This window comes from Fukomys damarensis, unplaced genomic scaffold, assembly GCF_012274545.1.
Source record: "Fukomys damarensis isolate Sample0158 unplaced genomic scaffold, DMR_v1.0_HiC HiC_scaffold_23, whole genome shotgun sequence".
NCBI lineage: Eukaryota > Metazoa > Chordata > Mammalia > Rodentia > Bathyergidae > Fukomys > Fukomys damarensis.
Genome location: NW_022900935.1, coordinates 25,072,904 through 25,085,255, shown reverse-complemented (window position 1 = coordinate 25,085,255; position 12,352 = coordinate 25,072,904). Strand labels below are relative to the sequence as shown.

The 12,352-nt window shown below is 39.7% G+C and overlaps 1 protein-coding gene across 4 annotated transcripts in view; it reads left to right on the top strand.

The window, feature by feature from the left end:
* Positions 1–12,352, top strand: part of Tesk2 (testis associated actin remodelling kinase 2) — a 91,423-nt gene that overhangs the window by 52,862 nt on the left and 26,209 nt on the right. The gene's annotated exons all lie outside the window — the stretch shown is intronic.

The window sequence follows — 12,352 nt, the reverse complement described above, 5'->3', positions numbered from 1 at the left end:
CTCAGTGATATGGTGGCCTGCTTGCAAGCTCAAAGACCCGAGTTCAATCTCTGGTACCAAAAAAAAAAAAACAATTTTTTTTTTTTAATTTAGGCAGGGTCTCACTAAATTGTTCAGGCTGGATTTAAACTTGCAGTCTTCTTGGTCCAGGGATTTAGCTCAGTGGTGCCACTGCCTGTTTCCCAAGCACAAGGTCCCAAGTTCGATCCCTGGTACCAAAACAAAACAAAAAAACCTTGCAGTCTTCCTGCCTCAGCCTCCCAGAATGCTGGGGTTATAAGTATGTGCCACTGAGTCAGATCCTTTTTTATTTTCTAGTTTGAGACAGGGTCTCCCTAAGTTGCCCAAGCTGGTCTTGAACTTGTGATTCTCCTGCCTCGCCTTTAGAGTAGCTGAAATTAGAAGTATATACTACTGTACCCATCTGGAGTCTTGAAAGATTATTCTTACAAGCATCTAGATTTGAGAATCTGTGTTTTTTACATTTCTTGAGAAGTACTGAAGTACAAAGTGAAGAAACTTAGGGAGGAAACTTGTCTAACAGAATTTGCAGAAACTTTTGTTTCCCACTCTGACATAGTACCTGGTATTAGGAGGGTTCCATGTGCCTCTTTCTGTGTCTCTTTTCTCAGTTAATGAAGGCCCTGCAGTGTGGAACATGTATGTCCTGCCTCTTTTGTGAAAGGCCAAAAAAAGGTAGAATGGTGAGGAGGTTAGGAACACAGGCACTGAAGTCTTGAGAATATAGATTTGGCTCTCTGTGCTTCAGTGTTCTGTAAAATGGGAAGAAAAGTAATAGGGCCTATTGTAAGGAGCATAGATAGAGGAGAGGGCTAGGAGCTGAGCCCTAGAGTCTCTCCTGGAATCCTAGCACTCAGGAGGCTGAGGCAGGACTGTATGAGTTTGAGGCCAGCCTGGGATACATAGTGAGTTCAGGGCCAGCCTGAACTACAGAGTAAGACCGTGTCTCAACTCCCTCCCACCCCCAAAAAAATGTAGGGAAAAAGACAGGTGAGGAGTGAGTGTTGGCCTGGAATGCTTTATGCAGTATAAAATGCTTATTTAGCACAGTGCCTACTGTGTAATTGCTTAATACATGTTGACTCTTGCAACTTTTATTAACAACTACTGTTCGATCCCCAGTACCAAAGCAAAAAACAATGACTAGTTCTTCCTCTGAATTCTAATTTGTAAACATTTTTCTGGCGCTGTTAATATCATTACCTCATTAAAAAGCTTTTTACTGAAATACAACAGAAAATGCACACATTTGAAAAATACAACTCGCTGAATATTTCCAAGTGAAAAATTGTAATCAGCACCCCAAATCAAAAAAAATTTTCTGTGTATTTCTGTTCTCAGAAGTGACTCTATAAATTCATTGGAGATAAACTCTCCCTCTCTCAAGCCTCTGTTCATCAGTGCTCCAAAACTAGTAAGTCTAAAAGTATCTGTTGGTGAGGATGACTGCACACATGTGCAAACCCAGCATTCTTGGGAACTGAGGTAGGAATTTCAAATTTAGCCTGGCCAATTTAGTGATTTAGTGAGAACTTGTCTCAAAATTTTAAAAAATTAGATTATCCTCTGAAATATGATTTCTTTGGAAGGGCTTCTTTGTTAATTTTGCTGACAGAAAAGAACATTCTTTAAAATCTGTGATCATGCCAGGCATGGTGACACACACCTGTAATCCCAGCACTTGGGAGGCTGAGGCGGGAGAATTGCTGCAAGTTCAAGGCCAGTCTGTGCTACATAGTGAGTTGAAGTCCAGCCTGAACGACATAGCAAGACCCTGTCTCAAAAAAAAAAAAAAAAAAAAAAAAAAAAAAAAAAATTCTGTGGTCATGTCCCAAATTTAAAAGTGGGGTATATAGCCAGGTGTGGTAGTGCACACCTGCAATCCCAGAATGTGGAAGGCTGGGGCTGGAGGATCACTGTGAGTTTAAATCCAGCCTAGACTACATAGTGAGTTCAAGGCCAGCCGGAACTACATAGCAAGACCTTGTCCCACTGACTCAAAAAAAAAAAAACAAAAAAAAAAACAATAAAACAAAAAAAGTGTAGTGAATCATCATAATGCAACTTTCTCTTGCCATATTGTACTTAAATAATATTTTCTGCTGCTTATTATTACCTTGTTTGTGGGCAGTCCTTTTATGGTGGTGCAAGCCTGTAATCTGAGCACTTGGAAGGCTGAAGCAGGAGGGTCACCATGAGTTTAAGGTTAGCCTGGGCTACATAGCAAGCCCTTGTCTCAAAAACCAAAACAAACTAAACCAAAAATACTTGTTTATAGGCATATGCGACATAGAGAGTGTACTTTTTGAAATAATAATAATAATAATTTTTTTTTTTTGGTGTTTTGAGAAAGGATCTTGCTATGTAGCCAGGCTGGCCTTGAACGTGTGGCGATCCTCCTGCCTTAGAGTGCTGGGATAATAGGCATATGCCACTACACCTGGCTCTCTTTCCAATGTTGGCTGGTTACTAGTATCATTAATGAGATATTAACGTAGCTTATAAGATTAATAATTTTTATATTAATAGTTTGTAACAGTGAAGCCCACATATTTATTTTCAGAAGGAACTCAGCAAAGGCCATGATGACATAGGTCTCCGGGGACTCCTAGGTTAATTACCTTACAATTCGACTTGGCAGCATAGCTGTTGGTTTCTTTAAAGATCATAAAAGTAAATTATTAATAATATCTAATACAGCCCTTGAAACTTGGATGACATTCAGCAAATATTTTTTTGATTGGTGGAACGCCTTAAAGTATTGTGAGCACCATTTCCCATTTCTCTTCAAATATATTTGTCACTAATTACAGTAGGGATACTTAGTATATAGCTCAGTGGTAGAGTACTTGCCTAGTATGCATAAGGTCCTGGGTTTAATCCTTAGCAGAATTAGTATTATTATTATTACTACAGTAGATAAGCATAGTTCTTGTTAATTCCTGTGGAGTATTGACAATATATGGGAGAGTATTTCTTTTTTGTGGGGGGTACCGGGCATTGAACTCAGGACCTTTTGCTTGTGAGGCAGGTAGCAGAACCACTGTGCTAAATCCCTGGCCTGGGAGAATATTTCTCTTATATATAGTGATCTGGACTCTTTTGAGCTTGAACTACTTCCACAGGTCTTCATTTTAATTGTAGACATTAACTCAGTTTGGAAGAGTCAAACACTTCCTTTTTTGCTTTTTAATTTGTTTGGTTTTGTTTTGATTTTTGGAGACAGAGTTTTGCTAGGTAGTCCAGGCTGGTCTTGAACTGGCTTATGTAGCCCAGGCTGGCCTTCACACTCTTGGAGATCTTCCTGCCTCAGCTTCCCAAGTTCTGGGATTACAGGTGTGTGTCACCACACCTGGCATTAGCTTTTTGCTGTTAAACTACCTGTAGTAGGATAGACTTCTAAGTTTTTTTCTTTTTTATTGAGTTTATTGGTACAATCTAAGTCTACAATATAGACTTCTAAGTTTTTGAGCAAAGTAATCTTTGTTAACATAAGAGCAGTCTGATAAAGATCACATGGGACCTTTTGTGTTTAATGAGTTGTACTAAGAATCTATATTTCGTTAAGTAGAAATGTCTCATAGTATGTCTGACTCAGACAATCTAACTTTTTTAATTGGTCAAGTGGTTTTTAAAGACAGAAAATGTAACCCTCCATATAAATTAGCTATTTTTGTGTACTATCCAACCACAAAACATCAGCATATAACAAGAAACATTTATTTCTCACACATCTCCAGGGTTAGCGGAACTAAGCTAGACTGGGCAGTTCTGCTGGTCTCATGCTCATGCGTGGGTCTGCAGGTCAGCTGGTGACCCTCTCCAGGCTAGATTCCAGGGCACCTTTGCTTTTGTCATCCTTTCTGTGGCCAGTGGGCTGGCTACTCTGGGCATACTGTTTTCCATCCCATTTGCATAAGGGCTTTTCATGACTCTGCTTAGGTCCAAGCTTGTGTGACTATCAAACACCCACTGTGGGTGGGATGTTATGCTTTGGTACCTTTATATTAGTTAAAATTCTCATAATTCTGTAGTCCTAGGTCCTCCATTTCATAGATGAAAAAAAAATGAAAGCTTAGAGAAATTTAATTAACTTCTCCAGAGTAAGATTGGATCTAGGCTCGTCTAACTGCGAAGCCGATGTACCCTTTTCATTACAGTATGCACTTCCTTTTTTTAATACTGGGGATTGAACCACAGTATGCTATTCTTAATTCCCTTTTATATTCCCAGCGGGGTAAGGTACTCTGTTAATGTGCACTGTATGTAGTATTTGTAGAATTGAATTCTGACTTTTTTATGTACTCTAGGTTATTTGGAAAAGATATTTCCTGCTTATTAGGTATATTAGAAAATTTTGGGATACAACAACAGAAATAGTCAAGGGGCTGTAATGACAAAAGGGCTTATATAACCGAAATTACAGTGATTCAGTAATTTAAGGGTTGGTTTAATTCAGAAGCTGATAGTCTCCATTCACCTTGCTATTTCCATCCTGTTGCTCTGTCTCTACCTTGTCAACCTCATGGTAAAGTTGGTTATTATTCATAACTTTTAAAAGTAGCTGCTGGGTTGGGAGTGTAGCTCGGTGGCAGTGTTAGCCTAGTGTGCACAGGGCCTTGGATTTGATCCCCAGCACTGCAAAAGGAAGAAACAAGGTGAGCGAGGGTAGAGTAAAGGAGCAAAAGTGGAATGCTTCAAGACAGATTATGTCCTATCTCACAGTGTTTTTCCTTTTGAGTTTAAGAAAGGAAAAAGAAGGAAATATCCTCAAAACCACACAGTTTGAGGACTTGTTAGTGCAGAAACTTTTTTTTTTTTTGGTACCGGGGATTGAACTCGGGTCCTTGCACTTGCAAGGCAGGCCACCAAACCACTGAGCTAAATCTCCAGCCCTGCAGAAACTATTAGTAGTTAGAAGATTAGGATTTGAGAAATGGGTTGGAAATATACACATATGAGGTGATTATATTTATGTGTATGTGTGTGTGTGTGTGTGTGTGTGTATATATAAATGGAGTGCGGGTCTCAAGTGACAATGCTCTCTGGTTACAGGAGTCAACAAGTAAATTTTTTTGTTGTTGTTGTTGTTTTTTGAGACAGGGTCTCACTATGTAGTTGAGTCTGACCTGGAACTCACTATGTAGCCCAGGCTGGTCTCAAACTCACCACAATCTCCCTGCCTCAGCCTCCCGAGTGCTGGGATTATAGGTGTGTGCCACCACACCTGGGTTTTTTTCAACTTTTTTTTTTTTAACAAGTGAATTTCTTAGTGAGTAGAACATTTTGGGAGAAGTTGTATTTTGCCTTTTCGGCCATGAAGAATACCCACCCCATGCACACACATTGTGGCCTTGAGAGCCACTTAGCTAATTCTGAAACTGCAGAACATTCCTTTGGCCTGGTGGGGTGATTCTGTCTCTACTGCAAATCTCCCTCAGTCAAAAGGAGATTGAAGAAGATATCAGAAAATGGAAAGATATCCCTCGTTCTTGGGTAAGAAGGACCAATATACTGAAAATGGCCATACTTCCAGAATTGTTAGACTGATTTAATGTAGTGCTAATTGGAATACCAGTAGCATAGATTGTAACAGCTAAATCTTGGAAACAGCCCAAATGTCCATCAACTGATGAGTGAATAAAGATGTGGTTTTCTTATACAATGAAATACTACTGTACCATAAAGAGGATAACTTGGGCTGGGGATTTGGATCAGTGGTTCTGCCGCCTGCTGTGCAAGGGCCCAAGTTCCATCCCTGGTACCCCGCCAAAAAAGAAGGATAAGCTTAAGACATTTCTAACTAAATGGATGCACCTTGAGACTGTACGTGTTTTTTTTTTTGGTACCGGGGATCAAACTCAGGACCTTGTATTTGCAAGGCAGGCAGCGGCGTCACTGAGCTAAGTCCCTGGCCGTAGACCACACTCTTTTAAGTGAAATAAATTGGACACACATGTTTAAATACCACATTGTTTCTCTGGTGTGAGAAACCAAAAGTTTACATAAAGACCCAAATGTATAATAGATATTGGGAAATGGGAAGAAAATGTTCAAATGAGAAGGGGATCAAGGGAGGGAGGAGGGGAAATGAAAGAAGGGAGGGCTGGGGACTCAGCTCGGTGGTTCCGCTGCGTGCCCTGCAAGCACAAGGCCCCGAATTTATCTCCAGTACCAAAAGAAAGAAAGAAAGAAGTGGCAAGGGAAAAAAGAGGGAATAGAAGGCAAAAGTAGAAACAAAGCTTTCATAAATGAGGGGAAAAGGGGTTAAGGGGAGGGGAATGGGATAAAAAAGAAGACATATCATATACAGATACAAGTTCCCTATGATGAATGTTATCATTATGTCTATCTAAAATGTACCAATAAAGATTTTGCTTCAGAAAAATAAAACTAATACACAGATTAAAAAAAAACAAAAACCCACAGTTAAGCAGATACTTAGTACTGAAAGAAATGCTCTCATTTCATGAGGTGATGGAATGGATCAGCCTGCCATGCTGCTACCAAGAGTTTTTTTGTGTTTTTTCCCCCACATGGTCCTCATCCTCCTTTTATTCCCCATTTGTACCCCACCATAAACTTTCTTTCTTTCTTAGAATAGTTATTTTGGGAACTTCTTGTTTATGTAAGTTGATATGTGTTGCTTCTGAGTTATAAGAAGCCTTCCATAGTCAGACAGTGTACAATGAAAGGAAACTCTGTGGCTTCAGTGACCAAACTCATGCATTCTTTATAAAACCCAGCAGCCAGACCCCAATCCAGTTTCTTGGTGTGCTGTGATATCACCACTAGGTGTGCTTTCCGCTTGAGGCACAGTATCGCTATGCAGTTCAGGCTGGCCTTAAACTATGTAGCCCAGGCTGGTCTTGAACTCACAGTGATCCTCCTGCTTCAGCCTCCTGAGTGCTGGGATTACAGGTGTGCACCACCGCCCCTGGTACTCCAAAGGGCTTTACTGGGGTAAACTGGGGTAGCTGAGCTGGCAGACCCACTTCCGAACTTCCGTCTTCATTACGCGTCTGTGCTATGGCGCTACGCGACTTCCTTCTTTTTCTGCATGGTATCTCAGTCTAGATCATCTCCATGTGGCTTAGGCCTCCTACAAGAGGGTGAGCTCAGAATAATTAGACCTGTGATAAGTGGTACAGGCCACCCAATGTGGAGCTGCATGTCTTCTCATGACCTAGCCTTGGAAGTCCCAGAATGCCATTTAAGCCGCATTCAACAAGGAAGTCATTAACACCAGCTCTGATTCAAGAGATGGGGAAATCAGACTTTTTCTCTCAGTCACCATCTTAGTGATCAGTCTAGTATCTTTCATTAATTCAGTATTTTTGTGCTTGGAAGAGTGAGAAATGTCTTATTGTGCCCTCTTAGAATATATATCTATATTCTATAGATGTATATTATATATAAATTTATATATACATATATATAATCTGTCACCCCATGCTGTGAACTCTCAGATTGCTGTATCTATATCTATACCTGTAGAGAGATATCTGTATGGTTATATAAATTTTTGTTGTTTTGAGACATGGTTTCACTATGTAGCCCAGTCTGGCCTGAATGCGCATAGCAATCCTCCTGCCTCAGCCTTCTGAGTGATAGGATTATAACTGTGAGCTACCACACCCAGCCATCATACATATTAATAGCTGTTATTTATTATAGTTTATATTCTTTTTCCCCCCCGCTTAATTATTTTACTGATAATCCAAATGCAACTAGCGTGGTTACCCTCTAAGACTGTTTATCCTTTCAAATCTTTTTTCTTTCTTTTGTTAGAATCCTTGTGATTTTTACAGTTTACAAAATCAACACTCAAAAATCAATAGCTTAAAAAATAATCAATAGCTTTCCTGAACACCGATAATGAACTCACAGGAAATTAGGACAAACAATACCAATCCCGTGTGCTGGGATTATGAGTGTGCACCACCACGCCCGGCTGCCGTTGAGTTTTGACACCGTGTTCTCTTGCATGGTGCCCACCCCCACACTGTAGAATGGAGTGGACTTCTTTTGCTACTTTTGCTTTGCCAAAACTCACTCTGCAAAGCCTTTTTCCCTACCTTTAATAGAACTTTGCTGCTGTTTTAAAAAATAAAAATTGTGCTGGGCCTGGGATTTAGCTCCATGGCACCACACCTGTCTTGCAAGCCCAAGGTCCTGAGTTTGATCCCTGGTTGTGGGGCGGGGTGATGGAATAGTGCTGGGAAAACTGGCTATATGTATGCAGAAGATTGAGACTAGACCCATATTTCTTACCACATTCTAAAGTCAGGCTGGGCATGGCGGCACGTGCCTGTAATCCCAGCACTCTGGGAGGGTGATCAGGAGGAGTGAAAATTTGAGCCCAGAGTGGGCAATTTAATAATTTAGCAAGACCCTTTCTTAAAATTTTTAAAAGATGGGGCAGGGATTTAGCTTAGTGGCACCATGCCTGCCTTACAAATGCAAGGTCCTGAGTTTGATCCTTGGTACACCCCCCAAAAAATCAAATCAAAATGGATCAAAGATGTAGATATTAAAACAGAAACACTTGATCTGCTGGAAGATAAAATTAGGTAAAACTCTTAAAGATATAGATGTAGGCAAGGACTTTTGGAACAAAACCTTGCCTGGCTGGGCATAGTGGCGCACACCTGTAATCCTGGCACTTGGTAGGCTAAGATAGGAGGATTATGGCAAATTCAAGGCCCTCCTGGGCTGTTAGTTAGTTCAAGGCCATCCTATGTTGCATAGAGAGATCCTGTCTCAAAAAACAAAACAAAACAAACAAAAAACCTAATTGCACAGAAATAACATCAAGAATCAACAAATAGAATTATATCAAAGTAAAAATCATCTGTATAACAAAGGAAACAAATAACAGAGTGAAGAGACAACCCACAGAATAGGGGAAAATATTGCCAGGCTTGCCTTGGGTAGAGGACTAATGTCTAGAATATAGAAAGAGCTCAAAAAAGAAAAGAAAAAGACCCAGTCAAGAAATGGGCAATGAGGAGCCAGGGATTTACCTCAATGGTGGATCGCCTGCCTTGCAAGTACAAGTTCCTGAGTTTGATCCCCAGTACCAAAAAAAAAAAAAAAAAAAAAAAAAAGGATAGAAAAATGGACAATGAAATGAGTAGACACTTCTCAGAAAAAGTACAAATGGCCAGTAAATGCATGGAAACATGTTCAGCAGTCTGGCCATTAGAGAAATGCAAATTAAAATAACACTCAGATTCTGTTTTACTCTGGAAAGGATGGCTCTCATCAAGAAATTAAATAATAACAAATGCCAGTGAGACTAGGGGGAAAAAGAATTCCTACTATATTGTTGCTAGGAGTGTAAACTAGTACAACCTCTATAGAAATCAGCGTGGAGATTCCTCAAAAAATAGAAATTACATTTCCAGCAATTCCCCTTCTAGGTATCTTCCTGAAAGAATTAAAGACATCATATTAATTATAGTGATATATTAGCAGCCTAACTCTTAATAGGTAAATCTTGAAAGTGGAATGAATAAAGCAGAGGAATGAATAAAGAAAATGTGGCATTAATACACAATGATATACTACTCCGTCATAAAAAGAATAAATGAGCCATTTGTAGGAAAATGGGTGCACATTGAGACCGTGATCCTGTGAAACAAATCAGAAACACAAACTAAATATTGCATGTTTTTTCTTATAAAAGAAAACCAAAGTATACATAATTTAAAAAGCAAAATAAAAGATAGGAAATAAAATGGAGATAGATCTTTTGCAAATGGGGAGAGAATCAAGAGATGAAGGGAGCAAGGAGTAAAAGTAAAAAGATTTAAGATGCGCGATACACACACACACACACACACACACACACACACACACCATTTCTCCTCAATAAATGTAATCATGCCTGCAAATAGATACTACTTTTTTTAAAAGTTTGCAAAAAGACTCTTGTACTTTCAAGTAAAAAAAAAGAGGGTTACTTTTGACTTTTTGTCATCTTTTGAATTTAATCAGTCTCTAGTCCTGTCTTTTCTTCTTTGTGATGTGTGTGTGCTTTTGGGGTTTTTTGTTTTTGTTTTTGTTTTGAGACAAAGTCTCTCTATGTAGCACAGGCTGGCCTTGAACTCACTATGTCTCCCCAGCTGGTTTTGAACTGGCAGTGTTCCTCTTGCCTCAGCTTCCTAAGTGCTGGAATTCTGGATGTGTGCACAACCTTGGGTTATGGTATCTTTCTGATTATCCTTTTCTCTCCATTCCAACTGCTCTGATCTTATTCATGCCTAGGTTGCTACAAATATTTCTTAACTGGTTTTCTTGTCTCTAGTTTTTCTTTGCTTCATTTTGATATTTTAATGCTGAATAATCTTCAGGTATAATTGATAATGTGATGCTTCTGTCTAGATACTTGTGTTTAGCATTCTAGACCTTATGTAATCTGGTTTCAGAATACAGATCGGTAGACAGGTCTTTCTTTCTTTCTTTTTTTTTTGGCACTGGGGATCGAACTCAGGTCCTTGGGCTTGCCAGTCAGGTGCTGGAACCACTGAGCTAAATCCCTAGCCCCTTAGACAGGTCTTTCTGCTCTCTTCTGCACATCTTGGCTTTAGGCCTGACTTCTGGGCCTAAAATGTCTCCACTGTCCTCTTGCCGCCCCACCTCCTAAGCTGTGTCAAGTCCCAGGTTCTGTGCTACAATTCCATCTCCAGGACGGGACCTATGATCGTGCTGTGTGATGGGGCCCGTAGTGTGTATCTAGTGTATACTTAAGAGTTGATTGTCTGCTGCAGCCCCAGCTCTAGGAAAGCTGAGTTAGCCCTGATGAAAAGTCAAATCCAAGCTGGGCGAGGTGTGCTCCTGTAATCCCAGCACTTGGGAGGCTGAGGCAGGAGGATCACTGTGAGTTCAAGACCACCCTGGGCTACATAATGAGTTCTAGGTCAGTCTCAACTACAGAGTGAGACAAAAAACAAACAAAAAATATTTTAAAAAACAGGTTGGAATGCAATTCAGTTAAAGACCCTGGGTTCAATCCCCTGTCTCAAAAAAACAAAACAAAACAAAAAAAGCCAAAAAAAAAAAAAAAAAACCAAAAAAAAAAAAAAAAACCCAACAAGAAGAAAGTCAAGTCCAAAATAGTGTAAAATGTCACATTTCAAGTCCTTTCACAGTAAGTTTATTTCACTAAATTTCTATTTGCAAAAATAGCTAAAAATGTTCCTATAAATACATTTTGGCACCTGCTTTACTTCTATAAAAAGATAGCATTTATTTACTTTTTTGCATTTGGTCATTTAGTGATAAATTTCTAAATATATAGTAGTACATATTTTGTGGTCTTATTTTAGTAACTGTGTGTGACATTTGAGAAACAGAAATTTGAAGTTGCCAATCCAGCCCACTAGAAAAGTTCATTTAATTTTCTTTCTCCTTAAAGCAGTTTTCTCCCAGCTTGCTTCTGGCTCATTTATTAAAGCAAAAATATTTGTCTCCTGCCATGTGTCCAGCACTTTTCAGGTACTGGGAATATAATAATGAATAATAAAAATCATTCCCATGGGCCGAGGATTTAGTTCAATGGCACTGCACCTGCCTCACAAGTGCAAGGTCCTGAGTTCGATCCCTGGTACTAAAAACAAACAAACATACAAATCCTTCCTCTCATGGAGTTTACATTGTAATCCAAAGGATTGCAAGAAGTGGAAGGGAATTAGACAAGAAAATAAATTGCAACCTTTATGGTGTTAAATTTTGGATGGTTTGACATTTTAAATGTGTGGAGCTGGCTGTAGTAATACACACCTATAATCCAAGTCCTTGGGAGGCCGAGGCAGGAGTTTGAGACTAGCCTAGCTACATAGTGAGTTCAAGGCCAGCCTGAACTACATAGTGAGACCCTGTCTCAAAAAAAAAAAAAAAAATCTATTTCTTTTCTTTTTTCTTCTCTCTCCCCTCCCTCCTTCCTTTTCTTTCTTCCAAGACAGTCTTGATATGTAGTTCAGGCTGACCTTGAACTCACTGTGTAGCCCAGGTTGGCCTCCAACTCCTGGTAATCCTCCTGCCTCAGCCTCCCTAGTGCTGGGATTATAGGCGTGCGCCACCATGCCTGGCTCAAGAATCTTTTCACTTTGCAAATGTGAAACTGTACCAATTAAATAACAGCTCTCCATTTCCTCTTTTCTTTGCCCCAGTAACCACCATTCTACTTTCTGTCTCCATGAATTTGACTACTCTTGCCATTTCCACTTCTAACATTGAAAACAGATGAGTGGAGGACTTGCTATTACTCATTTCCCCTTCTAACGAGAAAGAGATGAACAGACACCTTATCTACATTTCCCCCCTT